Genomic DNA, 7019 nt, shown 5'->3' on the forward strand with positions numbered 1-7019 from the left:
TTATTTTGGCAATATATTCTTATTGTATTATTGTGTTATTGTACTTATTAATAAAGTAATTATTTATTTATCCTTTTTTGTCAAAGAGTGAGAATATGACATCAGTTCATTTATTTACTGTACAGAATATACACAATAACACAATTCATTGTATCTATAGCTTGGGTTTTATTCAATAAATAAATACTGAAATTGATATTACAGCGCTAATAAATTAGGGCAATTTCGCTACAAGATATTTACATTTTGCTAATATAGTAAACAGACTTCCAAAATAAGTAGCAATAAAGCATACATCATTTATGACTTATGTCAATATTTGTTCCAGCCATTAATCGGTTAATATTTTCATTTAGTGGTTGATTGACGTTGGTTCACATTGCATTAAATAATATGAATAAACCTTATGATATTATAACCAATCTATTTGAGTTTCAAAATCAACAGAAGCGATAATACATAAAATTTATTTTACTTTTTCGAACAGAAATTTGATGGATTGCGTCAATCCATGTCGAATTTGACCTCATAGATAATTGTGTATTATGGTACACAATGTTTATTGATACCCTAACTAATTGATTGAGTGTAGTTAATTTTTCTTCATGCTATTTACTTTATAATTAAGTATTTGTAGAAGTGCTAATATTTCTCTATTACAACAATTACTGACAGCTTAGGAAAACTAAATTACCTATTAAATCAATCGGCAACACCCACACACAAGTTTGCATTAATATGAAATTTCACTGTATTTTGTATATGTAACGCTATTTCTTTTTAAATAAATATTTATCTAAACATTTTTGTAAAAATAAAAATTGTAATATTTTTTACAAATTTAACAAATTTATTAAGGCATGAAGAACCTACTTCATATGTTACTGTTCTAGGTTTCAATACACGTTCGTGTGACGTACATATACATATAAGAGCGTATATAATATATATAAGACGTATATAATAAGAGCATTGACGCAGCACTGTGTTCCCCCGTCGATGTTCCAATGACTGAGTTTTTCGATAAATAGACAATGCAGGCATGTGCATAAACAATGGGAGATAGAGTCCATTTACCACTTTTTACGTCTTTGTTCAGAGCTATACACTATACAATTTCAATATCTGGAAGATCGTTTTTTCTTTGACTTGACCTATGTAACGTAGATAAACTTAATGAATTTTCTCTTAAATAATTTATTTAAGTTAGCACACGAATTGTTTTGAAGTGGACATTACTAAGGTCAATAGCTTTCTCCAAGTGCAAATGTATGGTAACTCCACGTAACTAAACCATTTTAAGTGGAGATAACTTTATTCTTCAAATGGAAATATTTATATTGAAATTCGAGGGTTTTTCGCGATCTAACTTAAGACTAGTTTAATATTTAACATATTGATTAAATAAAGCTACTTTAAGAACATTTAAGAACATTCAGCATTCATAAACAGATCATTACTACTAGATTATTACAACCAATAGATTGTATAGATTGTATCTGACTTAAGTTCTAAAGGGATTCTGAAGATATATTTACTTAGAAATCAAACCTGGGACTTCAAGCTTTAGCAAACAATACTAGTTTAATATTTAACATATTGATTAAATAAAGCTACTTTAAGAACATTTAAGAACATTCAGCATTCATAAACAGATCATTACTACTATATTATTACAACCAATAGATTGTATAGATTGTATCTGACTTAAGTTCTAAAGGGATCTCGAAGATATATTTACTTAGAAATCAAAGCTGGGACTTCAAGCTTTAGTAAACAATACTTGTAAACAATTAATGGAATAATTATATTCTTCTATAATACAGTTTTGTTATAAAGCATACATTACCTACATATAAAAATATTCCAATGGTTATAAATGTTAAAACTTTTTGAAATAAATTTAAATATAATATAATTTGCTATGTTCAAGTATTAATAAAGTTACTATATGATTCATTTAAAATATACTATACTACATGAGTCTATATAAGCTCAAGATTAATGCTCATATTGCTCCGCTGAACTGATACAATTAAGGCCAATGAGTAATTAAATGTTAATAAACAAATTCTAGCAGTAGCAGATTATATTAATATTAATACTATATTACGCTGAACACTATAATAACAATTTTTATATATAAAAATCTAATAGCGATAAAATGATTGCTTAAGAAAATTATAAAAATAGAAAATTTTAAAATATCAAAATTCTAATTGAAAAGAACTCTTATAAATGATATCATAGCACAAAGAAATTACATGACTTAATTATTTATGAGAAGTAAAAAAATTTAAATAAAGCGCATTTGTTTAGCTTTGCATATATCAACAATGACGTAATTTGAAATAAATTCTAGAGAATTATCTCAATGAACAGACATACATATAAGATAAACTGTTTAAAAATTTTTTATTTTATGGCTACGAATAAATTTAACTTTGAACTTTTATGTAGTATAAACAGCTTCACACTACATTAAGTATTACTAATAAAAACGACTCACGTCTCTCAAGCTTAATACTTGTCGAAAATTATAAACCCTTAGTGATTTTATTACTAATATTTTCTGTAAATGCTGATTTATAATTAACCATCAAAAAAAAATATGTGATATGTTTATAAATATATCTGATACGCCAAAATACGCACGCTTCTTGAACTCGTGGCAAGAACATCTATTGAATTTATGGCATTTTAGTCGAAAAAACCATATGTAAAAATAAATTTATTTAACAATTAATAATATAATTAATTTTGTACTAAATTAAATAAATAAATTAAAACTTTTGTCAATTTGTGTGTAGACAAAAACGGCGCTATCAGCGATATGTCAAAAGGTTTTTATTAATTGGCGAATTCACTGGCTGCCATAAAGAGTCTAAAGACAATTGATGAAGCCGATAAACTTTAAATCGACAAATAAATTTCTACGGAAGTTACATACATATACATTACGTACATATATTCCTAATAAATAAACTAAAAAATTTTGCAAGTTGGCATTTTATAAAAGCTATTTGATACGTTAATATTGTCTAAAATAGTTGTACTAAAATAACTTTAAACGACTCATAACTTAGGACTAACACAAGAAGAGTATCAGGCTCGAATGTAAAGAGTGTAGGGTATTATTAGTACATAGGCATTCATAAATTATCACTAAAGACCAACAACAGACTTGTGTGGTGAAAGTGTAAGGTATGTGTGTGTTGAGTATACAATAACTTTTGCCTTATAATTAAGAAATATACAGGTTTATATGTGTAGAGTGTAGACTTTTTAGCTCTTATGCATGTATGAGTTTGAGGCACTTATAACTTATCACTAATGGAAGCAAAATTATAAATTTATGTGGTGAGAATGTAAGGTATATGAAGTCCCTAATAATTTCTTACTCATAATAGAAAAAATTAAATCTCTAGAGTGTAGAGATTTCAGCTCTTACGTTTTTATGACTTTGAGCTCCTTATAACTTATCACTAATGGAATAAATAGGTATAATAAATTTGTGTGGTGAGAATGAATGGTATATGAAGTACCTAATAACTTCTTACTCATAATAGGAATAATTAATGAGTTTGTGTGATGAGAGTGTAGAGTTTTCAGTTCATACTTTTTATGACTTTGAGCCATTTACAACTTATCATTGATAGAAAAATATAGATAGGAAAATAATAAATTTAGGTACTGAAAATTTTTAATATGTTTAGTCTGTAATAACTTATTATTATTAATAGAAAAAATTAGCAGGTTTGTGTGATTAAAGTGTAGAGTTTTTAACTCGTATGTTTTTATGACTTTGAGCTACTTGAAACTAATCACTAATGGAAGAAATATAATAAATTTGTGTACTGACAGTGTAAAATATAATAAGTCCTTAATAACTTCTTACTCATAAAAGAAAAAATTAATAGATTTGTGTGATGACAGTGTAGAGTTTTTAGCTCGTACGTTTTTATGACTTTAAGTCACTTGTAAGTTATCACTAATGGAAGAAAAATTATAAATTTGTGTAGTGAAAGTATAAGATATATTACTTATTACGGGCTCGTTACTTATTACTTATGATAGAAACAAGTAAAAAGCTTATGTGTTAAGAATATATAATTTTATTATTAAGCACCCTATAAGTTGTTACTGATAGTAAATACATAGGTAAATAACCTTTACTGATAATAGACTTGTGTGCTAAGAATAAATAAGTCTATAGGTGTCTACGACTTGGGTGTAACATAATTTATTACAAATAGAATAATAGATTTATGTACAGATTGTGTAAGATTTGAAATCAAAAGTTCGCACATCAATCAGACATGTGGATAGTATGGTTTATCTGTATCTTTTGCATATTTTCCTTCTTAATTTCCATTCGAAAAAAAGAGAAGAGGCCTGTAATTTTTTTTGCTGACACTGAACCGTTTTATAAGATAAGTAAATATATTTTGCATGAGTCAAAATAAATAAATTTCAAGAATATTATATAATAACAGGAAATGCTTCTTATTTTACGAATTCTGTAAAGTTTTAACTCTGAATACTGTAAACTTAGAACGCATCGGAATGATGTAAGCTCTTCGAGAAATACTTCTCATATTTTTCTGCACTAACACATTAAACAGAATTTAATATAATAACTAGACGTTAGGAAACGTAGATAGTAAATATAACATGATAAATTTTAACAAGAGATGGCTATATACGGATAAATCATCATTGAGTTTGCCATTTCTGAACTCATGATATTACATTAAATTATAATAAAACATATTATCATACTTTTTTATTGCAAAATGCATTTTGCAAACTTTTATCTTTTTAGATAAAAAATTGAAATTTGCTTTTCTTCTGACTCACTTCTTCAGCTGTTTAAGTTACAAATCACGCGGTAAATATTGACTAAAGCAAAATAAACAAATATTTTTTTCTCTATAAAGATACATATATTTACTGAATGTTATTTTTGTGTTTTGTATTTTTTGTAAACAATTGCATTTTATCAAATAATCTGACACCGGAATTTTGTATATTACAATAATATTCATAAATGTGTAGTAAAAGCGAACACTTCTTAATTATTTTATTGTTTTATTGAATGGTATTAAAAAATATTACTTAAATATGCTCGGACAACAAAATTTAATACCTAAGACAAAGTTTTCAAGTATATTACTTGAAATTTAAAAGCCATAAATGTTATAATTCAGAAGATTTATGAAGCACAGATAACTAGCACGGTATTTTGTATAATATTTAAAATAATAAAACAAAAACAATATAATATTCAAACTAAATATAAGAAATGCTTAGGTAAATAAAATAGTTGAATTCTGTTACCAATATTTTTATAAACTAAAACAAAATTATCTAACAATTTAATGATTTTACCAAGAAAGAATTGAAAACCCCTGTTCAAACGTCTATTATCTTACCACTTCGAATAAGCAGCTACTGTATAAGCAATTACCGATTAAGCATTTACCGCATAAGCAGTTACCGAATAAGCAGTTACCGAGTAGGCAGTTACCGAATAATAATTACAGTTACCGAGTTGAAGTAGCACTTACCTCTACTATTATTCATGATTTAGTAACATATGTTAAAGGATTCAATTCAAAAATTTTAAATGTTTGTCAGCTAATCTTAAATCTTAAGTAATATCAAACCCTATAAATGTCATTAAGAAAATTTGAAGTATATAGATTGTCACTGTTATTTGAAATTGTAAAAGTAAAAGTAATATATTTATATCCACTACCAAAAATAACTGCATTAGATATAACTTATATGTAATAGGGTCCATCAATTTAGTCAGTTAATTCAGTCATTTCAGATACCCGATTTGCTCTCTTGAATAAATAATAAAATATCTCGCCAAACACGTTCAAAAGTGTAGCAAATAATATTCAAAATAAAAAAGGAGCAGAAAATGAAATAAACTAATTTTATTATATCAAAAATAACTTCCTTCTTTGAAAATCACAGATACCTTATATGACAAACAAAATATTTATATACTAACATTGAGTACGGATATCCATGCTTCACTAACAACAAACTACGCACAAAATTTATATGAATGACGTTATTTATATTCGCAGCATCGAAGATACGGAATACATATTCGGGGTAAAAAAAACCAGTTTGATTGATGAAAAAAATTTGGTAATCCATGAATAAAACACACAGAAATGGGCTATCAAAATATACCCAAATAAAATAAGAAGGCTCTTTAGATAGATAGATACACACATATTTTTGAAAACATATAAAACTCCGCAGAAAATTTTCAAGGGCAGAAAATAAAATTGAAATAACATAGAATGTTTATTAAAGCACCACGGAGCAAGTATATAAAGAGTAAAGAAATTTTTAATTATTTCAATTAAACTTTCTTCTTAATTTTTTTTTTATTATATATTAAATTAAATAATCACATAAGCTGCACATAAAAATAAAGTTCTTACACATAGAAATAATAGCAACAACTGTCACAACACTACTTTAAAAGTAAACAAATTATTTCACTTACTAATTGAATGATCTTCAATAACAAACGATTATTAAACTGCATTTTGAGTTTAGTTTATTTTTATTAAAATTTTGTTGTAATTTAAGAAACAAATGTAAAATAATTCCTTTTCCGGCTCTTAAGTTTTCAAAAACAACCTTCTTTAAACGAGCGATACAATTTAACTGATATTTTAATACAAATGTTCTTTCATTTTGCTCAAAAATCATATCAACATTTTGTGTTAGCAACAAAAAACCAGTATTTTTGTTGGCATATGTTTTTTTCGATGTGGTACTTACAAATGCTTTGCTTTTGTATATATATTTCTTACTGATGACTTAACAACTTGTTGCTTCAACAGTTCTAATAGTGATTCGTGTGGTGTAGTGTGCTGCTTCTCGTTGCTGTACTAAGGCATGTGACGACATCATTTGTTTACTTCTAATGTTTATAAGGATTCCTATGTTGAGAATACAAACAGTCACAGTACTTTTATAAAAAA

The sequence above is a fragment of the Teleopsis dalmanni genome, chromosome 1, assembly GCF_002237135.1.
Source record: "Teleopsis dalmanni isolate 2A chromosome 1, ASM223713v2, whole genome shotgun sequence".
In the NCBI taxonomy this organism is placed as follows: Eukaryota; Metazoa; Arthropoda; class Insecta; order Diptera; family Diopsidae; genus Teleopsis; species Teleopsis dalmanni.